General features: G+C 41.8%; 1 protein-coding gene across 2 annotated transcripts in view; it reads right to left on the minus strand.

The window, feature by feature from the left end:
* The window catches only part of CUNH10orf90 (chromosome unknown C10orf90 homolog), a 65,550-nt gene that overhangs the window by 35,027 nt on the left and 5,767 nt on the right, over positions 1-24,756 (minus strand). The gene's annotated exons all lie outside the window — the stretch shown is intronic.

Raw genomic sequence — 24,756 nt, forward strand, 5'->3', positions numbered from 1 at the left:
ATGTAACAATATATTAACAAAGGAATGTAACTCAGCTCCACTTCAAGAAGTGTTTTTTAAAGCGTACTCACCATAACAGGCTTCATGGCTTTGTCTCCTTGGGTGAAGGGAAGAGAGGAAAGAAGAGATCAAGAGATCTCCTTCAGTCCCACCACATCTCAAAACACTTACAAGACGTTTGATGAACCTTTTTTTTTAATAAAGTACACCAAAATATACTTTAACACTTTACTAGCACAACTCCAAGATGCCAACGGCACTGTGTTTATCCGTGGCTGGCATGAAAAAAGAGGTTGGTTTTTGTCATTGAGCAACAGAGAGTCCTGAGCAGCAGAGCAAACAGCTGGACTCATTAGCCACAGCTCGGGAAAAAAAGAGAATACAGAAAATAGCCAGAGCAGAGGGCCCACGACATGTTTTTTGGCAAAGAAATAATGCAGAGTTGCAATCAGTGAACCTGATCTAATGCTGGCAACTGCTGGCACCAAATGTGGGCGAGATGCCTTTGGAGCACCTCACCTTGTCATGGGGCACAGAGAGGAGCACAAAAACAGCAAGGGAAAAAATCCATCAGGATTCACGAGCAGTGGGATAGTGGTAACTCCTGGGGGAGCCTCGTGGAAAGGTTATTTTCAGTGTGCCAGTAATGTGACGAGTTACATGTGAATGCCATCAGGATGAAGAGCTGCTACATGTGCTGTCTTATTCACTTTTTAAAACAGCTAAATAGAGAATAACTTGCAGAGAAGGATAAAGAAGAAATTCTTGGATTGAGTTATGACAAGATCTTAAAAAATCCAAAATTTTGTTTAAAAAACCTTATGTAATAAAGCAACAAATTCCACTGAGTTATCAATATTTTCCTCAAATGCTTTACAGTAAGAAACCCACAGTTGTCTCAGATTGAGCAGGAAACTACAACAGGAGAACATCAACTTGTGAATGTCAACCAGTGCACAAGGAAATCCAGAGGGCTGGCCAGAGATAAATCAGATCCAGACAGGCTTCTTTTACCAGATGGCTTTCCATGAATTTCATTCAAATGTACTTCCAGCACAAAAGACTGACACTAAAGGGCCAAAGAAGAACAAGCTGTCAAAGTCCACATTGCAGATTTCATGTAACAGGTAAATTATTCTTATCAAAGTAATCTCCTATGATTAGCAATAATCTGTAGGTAGAAACTTCCAATTTCCTACAGATCCCTTGGAATAGACTGGTTAATCCTTGCTTATCTAACTTTAAAAAGTAACTGTTTCTGGAGCAGAAAAGATGGGAATAATTGAGGTGGGAAGAAGAAGAGGAGGAAATATTTATTTTCTTTGCTAAATCATTCACAGTGGAGTTTTGCACTGCCTTTTTTACCATATCCTGTGCAATGACATTCTCATATTACTATAGGAATCCTATTGTTGGAAAACACTCAAACTTTTGGCAAGTCATTTGATCTCGTTGCTGAGACAGATTAAATGGCATCGGTGGCAAAAGCACCAGTATTTGTCCTGATATTATTAAATCTATTCCTGGAAGCTTCACGTCTGTTAATTCATGTCACCAGAACAAGCAAAGAAAAAAAACCTAAACCCTTAAAAAGAGTTCAAGTCTGTGTTTGAAATGAAGACACTACAGGGAGCACAAGGCTTTAGCTGAGATGTGTCACATACCAGGTTTTCAAATTCTCCTTGCTGACAAAACACATTGCACTGGAACTCTTGTTACACAACGAAACGCAAAGTTCAGTTTTTCCCTGGTGCGAAAGCACGAAAGAAATGGCATTTCAAGTACTTTCCATCTCTGTGGGGAGCATGAGAAACTTATTTCTATCCAAGCTGAAATCCCATGGATTTGTTTAACCTCCCCAGACCTTCCCTTCCCACCACGATCCACCTCTCCAGCTTACACTAACGGGAGATGAAACGAGGAATAGAGAAGCAACTGCTGGCAGGTGACCTTTGTCCTGTTACATCTTCCCTCTTTTTCTTTTTTTTTTTTCCCCCCTCAAAACGCTGTTTGTTGAACCAAATGATACGCTCCTTGGCAAGGCATCTGGACATCCGGCTCCAGACCAGGGTTTTCCTAATTACGGAGTGCAGCTGGAACCGATTCTCCCAGTCTCGAGTGCCTGGATCTCTGCCTCGGGCCAACTGGCAGCCGGCTCAGATAATGATTCAGAAAAGATGTACTTGTAAATCAGCTTGCTGAAACAGAGATCGATTGCAAAGGTGAGGGTGCTGCTGAAAAACAGCGTCCTCCGAATATTTGGCATGCACAGGACAGCCCAGTGTGGAGCCAGCTGAGGTTTTGTACAAAACTTGAGACACACAGAGAAACAGTCCATGGAAAATGCTGTTTTACCAGTGTTTCAGGTGTTTTCTAGACATATACAGGCTACCTGCTGGGGGATGTTGTTTGATGATAAACTACCTACAAGAAGGACATTGAGGGGCAGGAGCATGTCCAGGGAAGAGAATAGAGCTGGGGAAGGGTCTGGAGCACCAGGAGCAGCTGAGGGAGCTGGGGGGGCTCAGCGTGGAGAAAAGGAGGCTCAGGGGGGACCTCCTCTCTCTCTAAAACTCCCTGACAGGAGGGGGGAGCCAGGGTGGGGTCAAGCTCTGCTCCCAGGGAATGAGGGACAGCACAAGAGGAAACAGCCCCAAGTTGCATCAGGGGAGGGTTAGATTAGAATTTAAGGAAAATTTCTTGAGCAAAAGGGCTGTCAAGCATTGGAATAGGTTGCCTGGGGAAGCAGTAGTATCACCATCCCTGGAAGTGTTCAAAAACCTGTGGAGTGGCCCCTGGGGATATGGGTTAGTGATGGGCTTGGCAGTGCTGGGGGAACAGTTGAACTTGATCTTAGAGGGCTTTTGCAACCTAAACAACCCCATGATTGACACCCAGAGTGACACTGGGCAGAGGTGGAATGGCTTCAGACCACTGGCCCTGGCCTCATCTCCAGTTTTTGTCATGAAAGTTGCATATTCTGTTCATTTACTATTCACATGCTGACAAATTTCGAATGTGTGTCAGCACTTCTGGTCTCCTCTGCTCTGCTCCAAGCCCTGCTTGCTCTGCACCGCTCACATCCCCCATCACTGCTGAGCCACCAGCATCACCTCCCAATGAACTCCTCCAGAGTCTCCAGGAACCTCCAGCACTTCCCTCAAAACACCATAAAACAGCACTGCAGAACATGAACACTGTATGAAAAGAGGAAAACTTCTCCACTTTACAGAAAAATTATCTTTTTGGCTCATCTTAGATGATCATCTATGAGAATGGTGAAGGGAGTTGGGCTCCCTCCCACGTCCATGGCAGCCACGATCCCTACAGCCCCCTAGTCAGCACTGTTGATTATCCAAAAATGCTCAAATTCCCTATTTGGAACCTGGAAGCAAAAGGACACCACTGGCTTGGCTGCAGGGTCAGCCACCAGAGCAACCACCCTGTTAATACAATACCTTTAACATCATTAAACCTTCTTTTTAAAGCCTTTTCCTCCTTCTGTGCATTATTCCTACTGGAGGAAGTAATTTATACTTCCTTCTGTTTAAAACATTAAAACCGCTTAAATTTCCTTGTGACTTCTTTAATTCAAATACCTGAGGAAGCCTTGAGGACAAAAGTGTCATCATTAAAGATTCATCATGCTCCCTCTCAGAAAGGGCTGGGAGAGATCACCACTCGCTCCTTCAGATCTGAAGTGAGTCATCCAGAAAAACCATCCGGACGTTTCAGATACATCTGAGATGAAAGCCAAGGCAGAACGAACACCGGAACCAAACCCATGTCTTCTGGTCTTCTTCGTGTGTCATAAAGAAGGAATATCATAAGATTGCAGAGACTGCTGTCATCTAAAATAGAACTGAACAGTGAAGCTGAAATTCACATGCTTGAGATTAAAAGTAGAGACAGATGAATGCTGAATATTCCAACTTTTATCAGAATCCCTGATGATATTAAATCAATTTATAAGGTATCTATCAGCAAACGTTGCGTTTACTTGTTAGTGGAGATAGAGATGCATCTCCAGAAAGCCTTGGAACAGGCACAGAATGGTTTGGGTTGGAAGGGACCTTAAACACCATCTCGTTCCACCCCCTGCCATGGGCAGGGACACCTTCCATTATCCCAGGTTGCTCCAAGCCCCGTCCAACCTGGCCTTGGACACTTCCAGAAATGGGGCAGCCACAGCTTCTCTGGATAAAAGTCTTGTTGTCCTTCAAGGACATTACCCTGAGCCTTCAGAAGGGATGTTAAATTCCAGGAAGAGGGGAGGTGTTGCACAGACAATGATCCAAAGGCAGTAGCCCAGTGAAGATGGGACCAGGTGGGGCAGAGAGGCAGCCCCACAGCCACACAAGGATTTTACTCTCTTACAGTCCCATAACAATACACCTGACATTCATCTCTGAAGGATTTGACATTTAACAACTTTCCTGTAAGACCAGGCAGCAATTTTCACCGAGATACTTGAAGGAGCACAGGGTGCCACCCAGAGAGCTCAAACACAGCTAAAACCCACACAGTGTGTGCTCATCAAGAGAGGATGACACAGGGACAGTCTCCCAGTCCTCTCAAAGAATCTTTGCAGAACTCATAAAAAGTACCCTGCACATCCTTACAATGGGGGTCAAATGATACAGCCTTAAAGAAGGAAAAAGCAGCTGCCAGCTCTTCATTTGAAACCTTTCTTGTCATGAAAAAAGCCAAACCAATACAAACAAGTACTTTGCCACAAAGGAAAGCACTTGAACACAGTGGCACAAAGATGACAGTGTTTTAAGGCAGCTTTGTTGGGAAGGCTTTCAAATCAGAGTAAGCAAAACAGCCTGAAATCATTTCAGCCTGAACAGGATTCATTATGTAAACAAAATAGAAAAATATTTTTTCTAAGATGTCAGGATGGATTTTCTTCTGTTACGAGTGGCATCGTGAGATTTTGATAAGTGAATTATCTTTCCCTGCTCACACACCTTGGAGCTGTAGCTGCTGCCTGCAGAGATGATTACAGGATCCACCATGGAAGGGACAAATGAGTCCTGCTCTGCTATCAAAAAGCCAGAAGTCATAAATCTCTCATTATCCTTGCCATTAGAAACGAGGTGCCCATCAGGGGGCTGGAAGGAGCACAAGAATTATATCTTCAAGCCCATGCAAAGGAGAAAAAGAAATGTGTTTTCATTATGCATTGCTATTATTCTTTATCTTCAGTTAATAATTTAAAGGGAGGAATCACCCCCAGCAAATCTATCACATACACAGAGATAAAATTAAGAAAATCCTTTACTTTCTCCCTTTTCTCTTTCTCCTCCTCCAAGTTTTATTTTTATTATAAATTAAACTTTTATTTTGTTCAATTTTCAGAGGTGTGGGGAAGAACACAGTCCTACATTTCTTTAGGGACCATAGGCTTATGCTGACAAATCTCAGTCCCTAGAAGTAGTGACTAACTCACTGAACTTTCTAAAGCCCAACTGTGTGGACATAACTCAGGCCAAGGGCTCAAATGGGAGTGCACAGGAAAATTTAACTGGCATAGGTTTGATTTCTTCAGTGTAAACAACATGGGCTGTCCCTGGAGCTCCCTGATGGAGCTCTGCTGGCATCTTTGTAAAATGTGGTAGGAGGGGAAGGAGGAGCTCAAAAACAGGGTATGGAGGGATGATATCAAGAACTGGGGTGGATCGTGAGGGATAACAATGTTCAATAGTCAAATAATTCTCTTTCATAGTTTTTTTCAGTAGTTTCACTGTAGAAACAGAAGAGCTGCCATGAATGTCACAGGTTCCCGTGTCAAGGAAAGGAAAAATTAGGGACAAGGAGCAAGTCATCAAGCTCCCCACTGCTGATGAACAAGAGACATCTTGAAGCTTCATGGTTCCTCCACTTTGGTGGGACTGGCTCCCACCCATCCCTTTGTCCTGTCGAAAGCAATCCTGTATTTTCCATACATTTCAGCAGGATCCTGTGAGACAGAGTTTCTGTAACTGGGACACAAAGATTTGGCAAAGCAGTCGGAGGCTGTGCATGAGCAGCCACAGAACCCAAATTCTCCTTGGAGAAAAGGAGTTCTCTCTAGGTAAAACTGGGAAGCTCTGGTTCCTGTATGAGGTGCTCTCTGCTCACACCAAGGCAAGGGGCAGCATAAGGGAGGTGAAACCTTTGGTCTTTTGCTAAAATTCCTGTTTCAGGGCCATCCTATTCTTTCGGAAAACTGTTCATACGAAAAAGTTATTTGGGATTGCCTAAACAAGCCCTTCTGTGGGGTCAGGAATCACAGGAAGGGCTTTTGTCCTGAAGGTGATATTTGGGACCACGTGGGACCAGGCAGATGGATGGCAATCAGAGATGGAGAGGATGGATTGACAGGCTCTGAAAGTGTCCTTAATATGGCACAGGAGGCAGGAGAGGATTAAAACCAAGAGCAAGGCAAACTCTGGAGCTCCTTTATGTCAAAGATGCATTAGGGTTAGAAAAATTTGAATAAAACATTTAAATATGAACACTAGATGTGCCAGAAAAGAGAGCAGCCAGCAGATAGAGGCAAACAAAGGAGGTAAGTCCAAGCTAAATCCAAATTTAAATTTTTCGGGTTCCACTTATCTCCAATTTTAAGGCATTCTGAATACAATTCCTGCTTCAGAGCCTTGCACTGGGATTCCTTAGTACCTACTGTCACATTATTTGGCTTATTGACCACCTAATGTCCTTTCAAAAGAAATTTAACTAACAGAAACATTTCATACAGAAGGAGCTGATGGAAGGACTCCTCCAACCCCTCTCAGAGTCCTCTTTCCAGCACATCATTAAGGCACCCACATTTTAGGGTCCACATCCATTTCTGGAAGTTCAGGAATGCTTGAGATGGCCAGAAAATTCTTAAGTGACTGTAAACATGACAAACACAATGCATAAGCAAACAAAGGAAAAGTAGTTCTGCAGCCAAAAAGTATATTTATGAAGAGTTATTTTGTGCTATTATGTATATTTATGTAAAGGTCATAACCCGCAGAGACTTTGATGGTACAAATGGATTCTGTAAATAAAAATTCCACCCGCGTTCCTCAGAACTGGTGGCAAATACAAATTGAACAAATTAGCCCAGAGCTGCTTGTGCATAATAAGAAATAAGAGCTCGAGGTAATTGTTTGGCCTCAGGGATTCAGTATTTCCTACATTTACCTGCTTTTGAAAGAGCTTAACTTTAAGACAAGAAACTGTAGGGAGGACAAGAGAAAACCTGTGCTCTGTCTCTTACGCATTTTATGACTCAATATATGTCCTGCTGCAGGGATTTTTTCATGATGCTTTGGCTTAACAATGGTATTTATTGATTTTTTTTTTCCCCTTTTAATACTCTTAATACAGTGGTGAGTCCAGAAAAATGATGTGTGCTGTGGGTACAGATGCTTTTGTCGAGGCATCAAAGCAGTGATTCTGACACACACCTCCATTACTCTCCTTTTGTTCCCAAAACAAAGGAACAAGATGTTCACATGAGCCAAATTTGACACCGAACGATTTGTACAACAAAACTAAACTCAGTGGAGCACCAGCCATGCCAACTTTAATAGAGACTTTTCACGCTACTTCTGTGCAATAGAAGCATTTGGTTTTGTGTAATACTTGGGATTATTATTTCTTTCTGGAAAGACTTTCCCATTAAGTGCTGTGATTACAGACATCAGAAACTGCCTGATGATAGGGGATGCTAAAACCAAGTTTAAAAAGTCAGCATTCACAATAGCTAAGATTTAAATAACTATGAAGCCTAAAAAGTTCTGTTTCTAAGTCACTAGTTTGATCACAAATAAATAGTTCTATTTTGCATAATTTAAGAATTCTATGCAGCTCTCCCTAGTTTATCTGAGTTGCCACTGACTTGCCTCAATTCTAAAGCTAACAGCTCTTCACACAGCTGAACTTAGTAATTATTGCACCACATAAAACTTTTCAGTTGGTGAATTATTACCTACATTTACCTTTTGAAGGGAAAATAAAAAACCAAATCTCTATTCATCACATGCTTTTACCGCGCATCCATGACTTGTTTGATCTTGGAATTACCCCTTTTGAATTCCATGACAACAGGTTTAGAAACACAGATCATGCCAGAGATTAAAACAAAAACGTTGTCATATGATCATAAAACAGGGCATGGTGGATTTTGGGTTTATCACGAGACTCAACAGAAGATAATTGGCAATTGCTTTTTTTCTTTTCTTCTTTAATCACTCAGGCTTTCAGTTCAGAAATGGAGGTGCAGAGAAGCTTGGGATTGATGCTTAAACGTTAAAGCCCTCAAAGCTTTAACTTTGCATCTTTTAAATGCCGGAAAAGTAGAATTTTCAAGCTCTCTCTGGCTGTGGGAGTCACCTGGATGGGAAGGAGCCAGGTTGGGAACTGTCTGCACCCACCAGCCCCACCAGGCTGCTTTTCAAGGAGCACTAACCTGCTGCCTAGCAACCACCACAACTGATGATTGTTTGTATATTCCATTTCTTGTGCAAGACTAAAAGCTCAGATCCCAAATTATTGCATTCAGCAACATCAGAGCTGTGACTGATTGAGAAGAAAACACATTTTCCTTTACTTGCTGCAGGTCTTCCTCGCTCTCCAGGGTTGCATTTGTAAAATATACACACACGCCCCAACACACTTTGATGCAAGACCAATTGGAAAAATATTTCAATATGTGACTAGTTATTTTCAAAATATTCATCCTTTAGAGGATACTTCTGTGAATAAAGTCATTCACATACCTTTACATTTTAATGATGATGTCACTAAGACTGATACAGGAACAAACACAAAGGGCCATGTTCTCCTGGGTATGAGAATGTTGCATAGCATGACACAAATGTGCTTGCAAAAAACTTGTCCCTGTGTTTTAGAAGTCCTGTTTTTTTCCTAACTATTATTATTTTTCCTAATTATTATTTACTGCATGTGAAACAATTAAAGAAAAACAAACACACAGAACAAAAAATCTGACAACCCTTTTACACTGTGCCCTCTGCTTGGATCAGATTTTAGCCTGATTTCCAGGAGGAATTTGATTTATGCCCTATCCTTTTTTATGCCCAGCCTTGGGCTTTTGAGCTTGTGGTCTCTTTGAAACAACGTGACAGAAGGGTCGATGGCTCATCTCCAATGAGCTCCCCACGAAAATCAATGTCTTTGTAAAAATGAGAGGCTGCCACAGGGAGAGGTTCACTGGGTTTCTCATGTTTGATCCATGGACACTCCTACCAGCTGGGCAGGACACATCCCTCGTGGGGGGTGCTGCTCCTTGTCCTGGGAGCAACGAGGAGGGACGGGGGGCAGATGGAAGAGGGAATGGCCAAGGAGACAAGGGAGGAGGGAGGAGCACCAGGGTGGTATTTGGGTCTTGGCTCATGGGCTCTGTCACAGAATCACAGAATGTGCTGAGTTGGAAGGGACCCACAAGGATCACCCAGTTCAACTCCTGGTCCTGCACAGGACCCTTCTGAAGAGTCACACCATGTGCCTGAGAGTATCATCCGAACACTCCCTGAGCCTTGGTGCTGTGCCCACTGCCCTGGGGAGCCTGGTCAGTGCTCAACCACCCTCTGGGGGAGGAACCTTTTCCTGAGATCCAACCTAAACCTCCCCTGACACAACTCCAGGCCATTCCCTGGGTCCTGTCCCTGGTCCCCACAGAGCAGAGATCAGTGCCTGCCCCTCCTTCTGCCCCTCCTGAGGAAGTTGTAACTGCAGTGAGGTCTCCCCTCAGTCTCCTCTTCTCCAGCTGGACACACCAAGTGCCCTCATGAAATGACCTCTATTTTCAATTTAATATTTTTGCTTTCAGTCTCTAAATAAATATTGAATCTCATGCTAAGATTATGAAAATTATGGGACTTAACTGCTGGAGGCCAATCTAATGATGCCATAACTGATACCTTAGACATAATCATGTACAACATCTGTCCTGTTTAAAGTCATGTAGCAAATCACTACTAGTCACCCTCCTAAATGTGCTTATGATAGGCACAGCATTGGATACCCAGATTTTATCCCAGAGAATACACAGAATAATGCAGTGAGAAGGAATAACTGAACAGCTCAGAGTAACCAAATGCTGAAGTGACCCCCTCTCAAAGGCAGAATTAGGTGGCTGTAGATGTTTCCCACCACCCCCACTTGGTTTGTCCTACAGTTGTTCTTTTCCACGACAATGTCTGATCCAGAGCCAGCACATAAACCATTAAATAATTTAGCTGCACTCTTCATCCAGCACTGCTCCCCAAGCCAAATCCTGGCCCTTCTCAGTTTCAGCATTTCCACTGAGTGCTTTGGGACAAGGATTGATCCCAAAGGTCTCTTCAGGTCCACCAGTTACAGGAGACAGACTTTGCTGAATGTGCTTTCAAAAACCTCTTCGGTCATTATCAATATTCTCTCTAACATTAACTGCCATTAAATCCTGCAGCTGGAAGCTGCAAAATGACCTGTAGGACATTCCCAAGCATTTTCAAGCTTAACAAAGAGCATGTTAAGAGCTGCTGGTGACACCAGTGCTCAGGTGGGATGTGACCAGTTGATGGTCTGTCTGAAGCCCAGGGCAGTGAACTTTGCACTGGGAGTGTGCAGAGAGCAAGTGCAAGCCTGGATGCTTTGGCAGAAAAGAAGCTCAGGTGGAATTTTCTTTTAGGAAAGTTTCAGCTGGAAATTAGGGTATAAAATTCTACAGCCTGTCTACACTGCTACAGCCCTCAATTTTGACATCTCCCCTCTCCATTTAAGGCTGGCTCCCAGCTGAACTCTCTCATGATGCAACACGAGTCTCCTCCCTCACCTTCTCAAAGCCAAGCAAAAACACCAAAGAAAAATTCCTTGGAAAAAGTGGGCATGTTGTGGAATAGGCTGTAATTATTAACCTGAGCTCTTTGCAATGGACACACACTGTGCCAGTGGATTAGTCATTGCCAGTCACGTTAACTGAGTTAGTAATTCTTTGTATCAGCAACACAGTGTTCTACCTGACTCCTGAATCCTGGTGCAAATACAGCTCCCATCCTTTTCCAGCCAGGGTGAGCTCAGGTAACTAACACATCACTGTGGGGCCACCCTTCCCTATCACTCAGCTGCTGGTGCCACACTTTCCCACTTTAGAACAGTGTCCTGGCTGAATTCCCAGCCACAAACCCACTGCAGTTGGTGTGAGAGGCCAGGGAAGTACTTCATTGCCACCAACTGTGCTGTCCCTCCTTCCAGAAATAACAATTGCACTTCCCCTCTGAGCAGCACGTCCCCTTCCTCCTCCTTTCTACAACTACCTCTTCTTTTTTCTCCTGATTTTCTTTAACTGATAGGCTTAGGTGGATGTCTTTATTGGATTACTTGGACTAAATTTGGTTAACTTGCAGGGTTTTTTTAGGAAGAGATGGGCTTTTGGCTGTTTTGTTTGCTCTTTTTTTTAGTTTGTAATGGACCTTTTTTACCTCCGCTCAAAAAAGTTACCTTGGCGACTTTTATATCCAAAGGGAAAACAGAGAAGAGCCTGGTCTTTGCTGGGACACATATAAATGTGTGCTGGGAGCACTCCAAGAGCTGTCCCACCATGAGCAGGAAAACAAGCCAGTTTTATTTCAAACCATAGGCCATGGAGCTTAGTGATCCTGTATTTTCTTTCCCATAACACTTGCCTGCAATCTGGATGGTGAGAATGATAAACAGATGTGTACACACAGGGATTGAATCTAGAGAGCACTGCATTATTCAAGAGAACTGAGGAGAAAAGGCCAATATTTACAACAGCAGTATTTACTGTAAATTAAAATCCAACCAATTGCAGCCAACTTGAGAGAGAAACACTGTAGGGATATCTGCAAGGGCATTGGGTTAAAGATTTTGTCCTCCTTAAACAGATTAAAACCCAGGCTTTCAGCATAGTGCCTTTTTAAAAAGCAAAAGAAAATTAAAGTACACTCAGAAGTATGTATATTTTGTGGGTGCTTAGTGGGATAGAAGTTATCTATGACATAAAAAAAAAAAAAAAGAAAACAAAAATGTCAGCCACTCATGTTATTTTAAATAAAAGGGCAAAAATGTTTTTTATACTCTAAACTGAATGCACCATTTTGGAAGATCAGTCTGCTCTATGTCACACTGATTTAGAACCATTTTATTGCTCCAAATGTGTCACTGCATTAGTTAGAGGAATGTTGCAATTAACACCTTGGCCCGAAATTCAATGCTGATAGATATAAAAATGTAGATTTATATGTTTCATTCAACATCGAAGGAAAGTTTATTAATTCACAAGCAGGTGGATTTTTCTAATTTATCTAGGTCTTTTTATATTTAAATAAAATACTGAAATGAGCTCAAAATGTTTCTGTACCCTGGGTATACCTTGGTGTTTCTGCCTGTGGTAGCCATTGTAAAAACATTTGGACTTTCCCAGGATTTCCAAGGTGGAGGGTTTGGGGTTTTGTTGTTGTTTGAAGTTGTTTTTGGGTTTTTTTCCCCCCAAAGAGCACTACTAGGTTAGGTCCCTGTTGCTTTTTAAAAAGTAGTGGCTAAATCAAGGTGTTATTGACTTCCTTGCAACTAGACAAGGAGAAGTTCCACCATTTCCAAACCTTATTTTCCCCAGCCTCTTCTTTTCTAACAAAGCTCCCAGTTAGTGGTTACTTATGGGCAGAGCTGGTTTAAGGTCTTGTATAAACTAAACCCAAATTATTCACGCTTGGATTCCTGGCATAAACTCCTCCTTCTGGGAGCCAACCCCAAGCTCCACCAGGCTGGGTCAGAACTACTAGAGGAAGAAGCAGGGAGGAGAGGTTATGTGGTGTGAAGCAGTGCTGTAATAAAATACAAGATTTCCCTGTCTGAAGAGTTCCCAATACCTGTGCCTGCAGTAGGTTATGATAACAGCCTCTGCTTTGTGTGAAGAAATAAACAGCTTTGTGTTCCTGACCTCTAGCACATGTAACCATGAAATCAGAGTGCAATTGTAGTTATTTGCTGCTTTTTAGATATTCATTTCTCTTCCCTGGTGCTTAAAAGGGCTGGCTGAAGGCAGCTTATACTAGATTAGGCTTCCAGCACTTTTCATGCATTACAGGCTCCAAAGACATTTTTTCCCTCGCAGAAGGTGAAAGTGTTGAGTCATTTCTTTTAAAGATCTGTTGGGGTTATTGCTCATAAAATGAGAGGTAGCACTCAAGGCAGGGTACAGAGTCCAGCTGCAGCTCCCACATCCCCCCGGACTCAGGGCCCGGCTTTCCTCCCTCGCTCTGCTCACCCTTCCCTGGCTTAAACCAGCCAGGCACCACCATTTTATCCCAGATCATAACGTGGATTAACAGGGGCTCATCGGATGGAACCATGTGCCAGGAATAATTAGGGTTTAAAATGCAAGAGCCTGGCAGGAAGGGATTGTCATTTGTGAAGCCAGTCCGTTTAATGGAGAAATAACCCGTGTTTTACAGGAGCGGATAATTTGGCAGTCACAGTCTCAGGGGCTCAGAGACATAAAATACAACCTCATCAATGTGTAAGATTAGGAGTAATTAGCCCCTATATGGTAAAGTCATCAGTTGGAAACTCGACTCTGTCTGGGGACTTTTTGTAATGATGCCTCAGGGACAAGTGAGATGGGACCTCTGACTTCTGTGATTTGGAAGGGACTGAGACCTAATTAAATCTGCAAAGACGCAGTAACTGCATTAAAAGGGATTTTTAAATATGAAGCATATTCCCTTTCACTAAACAAACTAGGTATAATACACCCTGGAACAGGGAGAGAATTAATCAAAAGACACTGAGCCAACAGCTGCTGTGAGGCTGCCAAATGGAAGATGATACAGGATTATCCAGAACTGAGGAACATTTAATAAGAACTGAAGAATATTTATAAGAATTGAAGAATATTTGTAAGAATTGAAGAATTTATTTTTTTTTTTTTTAAGGATAAGGTTTTATTTCACTGTGGTGAAAAATCAAGCACATCACTCCCATTGTAAACCCAAGAGAGTATGGTTTTTTTCAAATCTGTTTCTCTAAATCCATAGCTTATAATAAACATTGGTTACATAAATAAAAGCTAATTCTCTTGCAAAAATAATATATAATTTACTTTTTCACTCATTACAAAAAACTCCCACACTTGCATAAAGGGGATATTATATTTCTGCTACTGAGTTCCATAAAGCACTTCACATCTTCCATTTCCTTTAAAAGGTTTGGCTCTTTGTACTGGAGAAATGAAGGATTTTAAGTGAGCTTCTCAGCAATGATTGCCTCATTTACATGATCTATCTTCTCCCAAGCCAAAAAAAAAAACCCTCCCTGGATGTTATTAACATTTTTCTACCATAACTCAAACACTCTGCACTGTGTCAATGCAGAGCTGGATCATCAAAGCCTGGAAGTTAAGAAGAAAAGTATTTTAAGGGCATGAACTAAGAGTGGACCAACAGAAATATACTGATGGCAAAGAGAAAAAAGTACTGAGATGACACATGTAAGTTCACACACTTCATCATGCTGCTTAAAAAGGAATAATTAAAATGGCATCAAACTCGTGTCTAGGCAGGTCACTGCTGGAAGAATTTGCCCTCTGCCCAAAACCTTCAATATGACTTTTTTCTAAAGTCTTAGAAGCAATTTGATCCTTGCATGTATGATGGTGGTGGGGCTATATTTTTAATGTATTTGTTTCATAAAAGAACCACCTTCTGCCATTCCTGCCTTGATTCAGTGCTATTTATACTGAAATTATCCACCATTTGGGGTTGCCTGGAGAACTGGGAACTCAAATCCTTATTTCAGCCAAACTTGGTGAAAGGATATCAAACCAAACCAACGAATACATTGTCCCAGACAACACACCCACAGCCAGCTGTACAACTAAAAACATATCATTAACATGAATATTGATACAATTCACTCAAGAAAAAGCACCTCATGCAAACCAGCCCCCAGAACGAAAGAGGTCATCGTGTCACCTCACTGGGGATATGGGTTTGAGTTAATCATTCAGAGACCGCTATCATAGAATGATAAATTTGTTTGGGTTGGAAGAGACCTTAAAGCCCATCTCATTCCACCCCCTGCCATGGGCAGGGACACCTTCCACTAGCCCAGGTTGCTCCAAGCTCTGTCCAACCTGGCCTTGGGCACTTCCAGGGGTGGGGCAGCCACAGCTTCTCTGGGCTATGTGCAGAAAAACTCAAACACTCCCATGGGTTGTGAAAACGAATCCCCCATCATAAGCATTGATAAATGGATTAGGGCTTTCCTTTAATTACAGCACATACATGAAATGGTTTTTCCTCTGCACCATTTGGTCAGTGCAGTTCCACTGGCAGCTATACGGAAAAATTCTTTGCAAAGAAAGAAAACATAACCAGTTACTCTGTTTTTAGTAGAAGAGCATAAAGAGCTTGATGGCCAGTCAATCACTGTGAGAAAAATCAACAGCAATCTAAATGCTCCGATATTTCAAGCCTTCAAGTGACCTTTCGAGAGGATTTCAGTTTGAAAATACAATATGAGGAAAAGCTCTGATTGCAGGATTCATCTTATATCCAAAGCCTTTACTAAATGTCTCTTGCTAGAAATGTAAAATAAACATCTGGGGGGATCAAAGGCAGGGAAAAATGAAAGAAACTAAAGGTGGGCTGGGCTTTATCTGGATCAAACTACATATATAAGTATTTGTCTTCGATTATGTGTGTTGGAAATATCCCTCAGCTTTCGGGAGGAGATCAATCTCTCCTCAGGTAGTCAGACAAACTGGGAAAGACAAGGTGGATACAGGAAAAAAACAAGAAACACTGTCACAGAAAAAAAACAATCCCACTCCAAAGCACAGTCCCTGTGCTGGAAAATGCAATGGAAAGTAGGAAAATAGAGAAGTTTACTGGGAAAACCCTGGTGAATAAGGAGGAGACTGCAAAGAAAGCCTTGCCCACCTACACTAGAATAGAACAGCACAGTTAATGCTTTTAAAGTTGAGAGAGTTTTCTTGGATTTTTTTTTCATGGGTTTTTATGGTTTTTTACCAACTAAAAGCTGAAGAAAAGTTGGTTATAAAAGCCTCTGTATTTTTGGACAGAGTGGAGAGAGAAAAATCTCAGGTTTAAAAAAAAATAATTTGAAAGAACAGTGAAGACAAGGAAAGCTGCATTTGTACCTGAAGCATAAAAATAGCAACCAAAGCAATACAGTGTGTGAGTTCAAGTAAGAATATATAGTATAGAAATGCTGAGTAATCCAGAATGCCAGCTTAATTTGAAAAAAAGGGATATTGATATCACAGGCATCTCAAAAATATGATGGGATTAAGATACATCAGTGGACAATATAAAAAAAATAAACTCAATATAAATTATATGGAAATGACAGAAGATCAAGTTGACAAAGGAGCACAGCCAAGAACCAAGGAAAATATACAGTAAACCAGGTAAATAAATAAAATACAGCAGTGCCTCTAAATCTCCTTAAACACAGTTTGCATCCTAAAACAGCAGAACTATACTAAGAACTAATATTTTCCCAGAATGGCCCAGAAAAAGGAACATTAGTGGAAAATACTGGCACTAAATAAGTTGGGACTCGTCAGCAAAAGTCAAAAGAGAGGGAATAGGGTAGAGATGGACAAGAATAACAAACATCTTCAAAAGATGCATAGGAAGAGATGTGGGAATGTTACAAGATAATTTTTCTGCACAACATGCAATGAAATTGTGAACCTGAATGACCAGAATCAGGATAAGGCTGTAACAGGATCCTTGCTCTGGCCCAGTGCTGTTACTGTGCTCCCATCACTATATAAAAGACACTGTGGGCATCCTTTAGAAATATTTAGGAAAATAGGACCTTAATAGGGCTTGGGAATTTGGGGTGGGATTTTTTTTGTTTGGGTTTTTTAATTTGCTTTTTTGCAGACCATATATACACAGCCAATGGTGTACTACAAGGATTCATGAATGTGAACTGCAGTGTTTTACCGTGAGAGGACACAGCTTGGGAGATCATTAAATCAAAGAATAGTTTGGGTTGGAAGGGACCTTAAAGCCCAACAAGTTCCACCCCCTGCCATGGGCAGGCACACCTTCCACTAGCCCAGGTTGCTCAAAGCCCCATCCAACCTGCCCTTGGACAACCCCCTTTTCACATAAAGAGAATTCCAAAGGAAATTCTACCCTTCCCAAGGAGTAAATTGATCCAATAACTCCATTACACAATTACTTATAGTGTATAAATCACCAAAAAAAAAAAAACCCACAACAAAAGGAGTTCAGAGACACAGTTCTCCTTGATGCATATTTGCAGAGAAATTATATAAATTAACAAAACAGAAACAAGTTTAGAGGTTCCCCCTCACACTTACTGATGCCAAAACAACATACACTGGGCTGAAGAAGAAACCTCTGCTCTAAAATAAAAGCTAAGCTGTTTATTGAAACACAAAGCAGCAAGTCAAGGCTTTTGCCCATCCCATATTCTGGGATAACAGTCTAGAGAGCAAGGTCAGAAGTTTAATATTCCTATTGATGTTAGGAAACAATGACAGATTTATTGTAAAGATTTGTCAGCAACAGCAGTGAGGTCACAGTGCCCCAATACACAGAAAATGTTCATCTACCTGTACCCCCATTACAGCTGCAGGATAAACATTCCCTTACCCAAGCCTTTGGCTTGAGAAAACATGTATTTACCTTATAAAGCTGTAATTCTGCATCAATATTCAGCTAATTGGAGGTTTCCTGTCATTAATTTGGATAATATCCATTCATCTCACATAAAATAGCTTCTACAGCTTTAATTTAACCTTGCTTTTAGCCTTCTTTTTTTCCCTGTCACGCAACCAGTAATTCAGTGCTCACAAATGACCTCCCGTGCCACGGTCATGCCATAACAATCAATGGTTGGGGTTTCATAAAACAGATTAAATTCTACAGCAGTGGCTTCTGTGAATCAGGAGAATGTGTTCCTTTTAGCTGCTCAGAGTTAATCTTTGATTTTTAGCTGAGTGCACTGCGTTGGAAAGAGTAAACTGGGGACACATTGTATTTTTGTTATATATTTTTGTTACTTACATGGCTGAAATGGAAATAGAGCCATAGCATCCATGGCACTAAAGCTGACTTTTAAAGATTTTTGCCTCTTATCTCAATACTTAAAATAATATGTGAGGAGAAACTTCCCATGACAAAGTGTTTCTGTATAAATTTTGAGATTATTACATTATACTCTAATGATTATACTTTCTACCTTGTGTCACATCAGATTAGAACGAGGCAGAGTTGAGGATAATGTTCCCACAAAGATTTAGAGGTGGCAGATGATTCCTAAGTAAAAAATTATCTCCATCACAGCAAATCACATAACATGTTTTGTTCAACACTAAATTATTATTCACCATTTAAATTAAGGATTGCAAGGGAAATTCATTCTGAGCCTTTTCCATTTCCCTCATATTCACAATTTGGCTAATGAACCAAGAAACCAATTAGTGAAACATCTCAATTTATAGCAGGTTGAGGTAATCCTTAGCCAGGGCACAGTTAAAAATCCTGCACTGTGAAAGGAAGACTTTTCATCTTCAGAAACAGTGCTGGGGAGTTAATGAGCCCTCTTGAAACAGAGCATCAGTGATGCCATTTATGGCTGCCCCATCCCTGGAAGTGTCCAAGGCCAGGTCAGAGCAACCTGGGCTAGTGGAAGGTGTCCCTGCCCATGGCAGGGGGGTGGAATGAGATGAGCTTCAAGGTCCCTTCCAACCCAAACCATTCCATATTTCTATGATTCTTTACAGATTTTATGATCCACAGCTAAATCCTTCTTAATAGGTGTCTCAGGTAGTTTCTCTAATTATACATAAATGGCTCATTAAAGGGATAAAGAAACAGGAGATGGACTCCAGACCTGAGATTCAAAAGTGTTTTTTCCTGTTCCCAGAACAAACCCATTAGTGGGTGGAAGCGTGGGGCAGGGAAACAATAGAGGGTTCATAGGATGAAAGAAAGCACATAAAGGAATAGGGAAGGCAATCCACTGCTCGAAGGAGTTCTTTCCTCAAGGAGCTGCTCATGCATTTAGGACAACAAAAATGTTAATGTACTTTAATAAAGTACATTAAAACATAAGAGCCAGGAAGTGCAGTCAAGACATTCCCTCTGCTGTTGTCAAACCAGAGGAGGTAACATGGAATACAGCCTTGTTTGCTAAACCTTATCTCTTCCATGAGGTTTCCATCCCATTGCCACCTGTTTTTTAACATTGTGTTATCACCCTTGGTCAAACTGATTAAGCAGATATAATTTTTCCTGGAGAGGATTTGTGCACAAGTGCCAGACATGAATCAACTGCTTCTTCCTCTATTAAACTGAGTCAAATCCTTACATCCTTACCCAGGACTCTAAAACATTTCCCATCTCCCAACCTCCCTACCATTTCTCTCATACCTCAATCCATGACATCACAAAGCCAAATCCATTCCCACCTCTCCAGACATCAGCCCAAACTGGGGTGTCTCAGTGGGAGAGACACCTGAGCTGGAAGAGGGGCAAAGTCATAGGAGTATACAGGGATCTCTAAAAGATATGGAACTTTTTGGAGGCACTGCCTGAATGGAGGCATTTCTCTCCTGCAGCTCAGTTAAGCACTTCCATAAGTCATTTGGGAACAACTCATCCCATATTCCAGCAGCTCTGTGTGTGCACTTCACAGTTTCCCAGGTTTGGAGGAATTTCATTTCAACAGGAGAGCACTTCCAGAGATGACCCTCTGCTGATACCCTTTCTGGCAATCAGGCTGTGCAATCCCAGCTGGAAAAGCAGAGAAGCAAGAGAAGGGAAACACTTACAAGGGAAGTGGAGCCTGCTTGACACATTTGAGTGTCAGGGTTGGACACGATTCAGGAATTGTTGTAGACACACTCAGATCACTACAAACAGCAAGTGCAAGGAATGATTGGAACTACTCAGACATTATTGAGCTGCAATCAACTAATCTCTTGGGAAAGAAACCAGGAGTCACGAACAGCTTAAGGTAGATGTGAGAAGAGGGGAAAAAGGAAAACAAGGATTAGGCTGTGTAAGGAACAGAATGCAGTATGGAAAGTACAGTAGCAATAATATAATCTAGTGATGTCCTTAAGTGTTGTGTCTAGTACTGATTTGTGTCTGTGAAATTTTAAGAGGACCTAAGTTGATTAGGTATATTTGTTATTTTAATCCTTTATGTACTAAGTACTCCTATAGCAACAATTTGGGAATGGCCAATAAGCATAGGAGGCTGGTTTTTTAAACTCAGTGCCATCAATAACCACAATTTTGCCAAAAAAATATTTAATTGAAATGCAATAAAGAGCTCATCTGAGGCTTGGGCTCAGTTTGATGCTGGGTGGTAGAAGTTCAGCCTCTCCCTTTTCCTTAGAATACTAAAGAAAAAGGAGAATGAACTTGACTTTATGTACAGCAGTGGTAATTTATGGGAAGCATGAGACAGTAATTGAGCCAGGAGTAGAAGTGGAAGTCTCCTGTGACAGCCTGTAATTGTCAGAGCTCCAGTGAAATGCAGCAGACACGGATCAAGTAATATTTTGAATGCCTGGATGTACCTGCATCAAACCTGGCCTCCAGACCTCTGGAGATCTGCTTCTCACTGCAGTTTCGTCCTTCCACTTTAATACAGAAAACATTAGCCATACATCTTTCTGGTTATTTCTCCACTTTATGCTGAAAATATTTCATATAGAAGTGCATAAAAAATTCCATCCCCTTAGCAACTGGGAGACTCCTGCTTGAAGCAGTGATGGGAAGGATGGGGCTCTGGGAATGTTAGAGGCAAGCAAGGATTCTGTGGGTGTGAAATTGTTGGCAATTATGTCTGATCACTGGCTGCACATGTTTTTGCTGAATGTGTTCAGACTTACTGTGGAAATTGGCCTGAAGTATTACGGAATTTTGGAAACCCTGATTAAAATAAATGGCGTTCAAGACACTTGTACTGCAGAGAGACTCTGGAGTCCAGGGAGAGCTCTGTATGAGCAGGATGTGTCAGACACCAGAACAACGAATTAAAGGAAGGAATCGGCTCAGGAAATATTATTGCTAGTTTCTGAAAACAAGCTGAGACACAGTTGCTACCTGAGGAGCACAAAGGGGAAGAGAAAGAACACGGGAAGTAATAAAGCAGAGCTCAGATGTAAGAGGCAGAGCGGCTCACTGAAGATCCCAGCAGTACATGTGCACAGCTGATTGAGACTAAATCACTCCACGACCCTTTAGGCTGGGAGGGTTGGAAAGGCAGTACCAGCACGTGAGAAAATCCCCCTTCCTCACTCTTGCCTTATCTGCCTCTCCCAGACCCAGGGCAGGACTTCATTTCCTACCCTGTAAAACGCAGGCAGCAGCCCAGGTTTCCTTGCAGCTCACTGAGCTGTTCCTCGGGTTTCTCCCTGCTGGCTCTTTCTGACCCTTCTGCTTCCCAAGCTCCTGGAAGGAGCCACTGAAACAGCTCTTTCACTTTCCACAAGCCTATCAACCCTGCATTCAGCCCTGTTCCCTTGGAGGCTTCCACAAGCCTTCCCAGTGCAGTCCTGTTCAATCTGGAAGAGGTTTGCAGGGAATGACAAAACTTAGGAGTCAGACTTGCCTCAAACAGGTACTGTAGGAATCATAGAATCCCAGAATGGTTTGGGATGGAAGGGACCTTAAAGATCATCTCATTCCACCCCCCTGCCATGGGCAGGGGCGTCTTCCACTAGCCCAGAGCTCCAGGAGCTGTGCTCCTGCCCTGTTGCATTCCTTGCTCCTTGTTCCAGCCTCACAAGGTGAAAGCAGCATTGGAAATGCAAGTGGAGGCCCTTCTCACAACCCCCCATGGCCCCTGAGCAAGAAAATCCCCCCTGGTTTTATGGAAGAGAGCTCAGAGACCCCTTTACAGGCCCTTTTATCTTTCCACCTGTGAGAGAAAAGGGACCTGCAGCGGTGTTTGGCTCCCGCATCCTCCTCCCACGTACAATAACCAAGCCAGCCCACATTTCCCACAGGACAGAAGTACATGAAAGCTATTTCTAATAACTCAGCTGCTGGTGGAAGGCTTTGTGTGCTGCTGAGGGAGGTTTTGGCTGTGGGCAGGATGGCAGCACAGAAATTGTCATCAACCACTCAAAGGGGAGTCAAGAGACCAATGCAAAACTCGGTCTCCTGCCTCCACAGAGGACACAAAAAGAAGATGAAACTTTATTTAATGGTCTTGTGATGCCACTGAATGTAGGTATCAAGAAAACATAAGTGTGGTTCTATCAGGGATGACTCCCTGGGCCATGGCTGAATGTCGTGTTTAAGGCATATCTTCAGCCCTTTGGTGGAGGAATAGGTTGTTTTCCCAAACATAAAAGTACTTCTCCTTTGAGCACAGAAGCATTTCTCTGCTACCTTACCCATAAACATTTGGATTAAGCTGCTGTTCTAAAATGTTTCTAGGTAATATCATGACAGTTTCCTTTAAAGAGTTTTATTTCACAGCTAAACTGCTGGCTTGTATTTCAAAATCTCAGCTACAAGGTTCCGCAGATTTTGAAGGGTCTTCAGGATTAATGTGCTAAATTTCTGCCTCTCACACTCTCCTATCTGCTTTTTTCACTCATCCTGCTCCGAGGCATTTCTCCAAGAAGGTGATTTTCCTTCCTGCTCTGGCAGAAAATGCATTGGAGTTAACTAATTAAGTACAGTTGTACTGTACATCAAATATCAGTAATAATATCAGGCAGTAACGTTATGTCAGCTGTGAGAACAGGTTGCAAAAACATCATACCTGTCATACATCACTGGGATAATGATTTGATGCATCTGTGCTGTTAAACCCTTCCTTGGCAGTGATTAGCAAGCAACAGGGTCTGGCAAATATCTATGGGAAAGAGGATTCTGTAATGGTGAAAGTAAGGATCCTCCCCCATGGGCTGTCCTTCCCTGGGTTTCTCCCAGCCACAAAATCTAGTGTATCCCAGAATTTCAAGATCTAATCTCACCAACCCTAAACCAGCTTACATTTTTATAGATGCTTTTATTTTTTTCCCTCCCAAAGGATCCCCGAGTCCTTCACAAGCTACAATCACAGAATGATTCAAATTAAAGCCTTTCTCGAGTTTAGCTTTAATTCTGGCGGAATTAATTTCATTGAAGACATATTGATAACTTGCCTTCACTACCCATTTCAGGGAGTAAAAAAAGGGAAATCTTAGCTAAGCAAAACAGCAAAATATCCACTGATAGAGGAATCTGTGAGATGCTCAAAATGCAGTACATGCAGCCAGTGTTTCTCCTCAAGTGCAGAGAAATGAATAAAGAGATTTTTTTGTGAACAAAGTTCACAAAACTCTCTTGGAGCATGTAAAACCCAATACCTTGCTCATCAAGCTGTGATCTCTACCACATGTATAATACCTACGGTTCTCAATGACCCACTTGTCTTCTAATGTCCACAATTTCCAAAAAATAGTAATGAAAAGAGGAAAAAAATATTAGTATAATAATAGAAATGTAAGTATAATAATGTACATAAAAAACCCCTAGACATAACCTCCTATAAATTGTCGGTGCCCATGGCCAGGTTCACTTGGGCACTGGGGGATGCAAACACAAGACTCACATCCATCTCCATTAATATTTTTAGTCAAAGGTTAAAGAACAGTAAAACAAACTAAGCTGTCAGAGAAAATACATATTAGCATTTAGATTAACAGTTATTATCTCCATTTCCCATCACCAGACAACAGTGAAATGTGTGATGATGGTTTTAGATATTTTTTTCAGACAGGTTAAGGGGTCCCTGAATTCAAAGGGCTGGGAAACACTGGCCTGTGAGATAAATGGCACTGGCTCTGGCATGTGCTGTGTACCCTCAATACATCTGGACTCCAGCTGGAATTAAAATTCATATTGCAGCAGCAATTAAAAGACAGAAGTAGGTCATGAGCTGTTGTTCAAGGCAATATGCAGAGAGAAAAAGAAGACTGAAAGAGGAAAAAAAGGGGAAAAAACTGAAGCAGGCAGCATTTGCCTTAAAAAAAATTCAGCCTTGAGAAATTCTGAAATAAAAGATAACAAAAAGAGGATAAAATAGGGAAATAAGAGTTTGGTTTATTTAGCTATGGGCTCACCAGGCAAAGGTTGTTGCCAGTAGGCAGTTCTCAGGCTGCATAATGACATCAACTCTTTTATTCCACATGGGAAGGATTGTACAAGAGATCCATCCTCAATGCCCCCTCTGTATATCACACCCAGTGCCACAATGCACACTGGAGTGTCCACATCCAATTCCAGACAAAGAAAGTGAGAAAGAAATCCCATTTCTTCCATTCCCTTTTTAAAAATGGAGATATTTTGTGCAGTTACCTGCAGGCTGGCACAGACCCTCCCTGCAGACAGCTCCTCTGCTTTTGCAGTACTGCAGAGTATCACTAATGAAGGTCAGGAATTTACTGGGTGTCTCATTTTTATTCAGTCACATGAGTAAATAGATAGTTGAACAAAATTTTAGCAAAGTGAGAACCGGACACATAACGTTGATTAAACCTCGTTTTCAGTATAATCTACCCTTAAAGGTGACCTGTTAACAAAAACTTACTACACACACAGAAAAATACCCCCTTCCTGTAAGGCTTTGCAGAGGAACATTGCCTGTTGAAGTTTGATATTATTGAAAAAAAATTAAAAAAAACTTTCAGTGCTCCTCCTCAGCACCCAAAAAGCATCAGTTGGTGGT

Source organism: Lepidothrix coronata, unplaced genomic scaffold, assembly GCF_001604755.1.
Source record: "Lepidothrix coronata isolate B3197 unplaced genomic scaffold, Lepidothrix_coronata-1.0 Scaffold25, whole genome shotgun sequence".
Classification (NCBI taxonomy): Eukaryota; Metazoa; Chordata; class Aves; order Passeriformes; family Pipridae; genus Lepidothrix; species Lepidothrix coronata.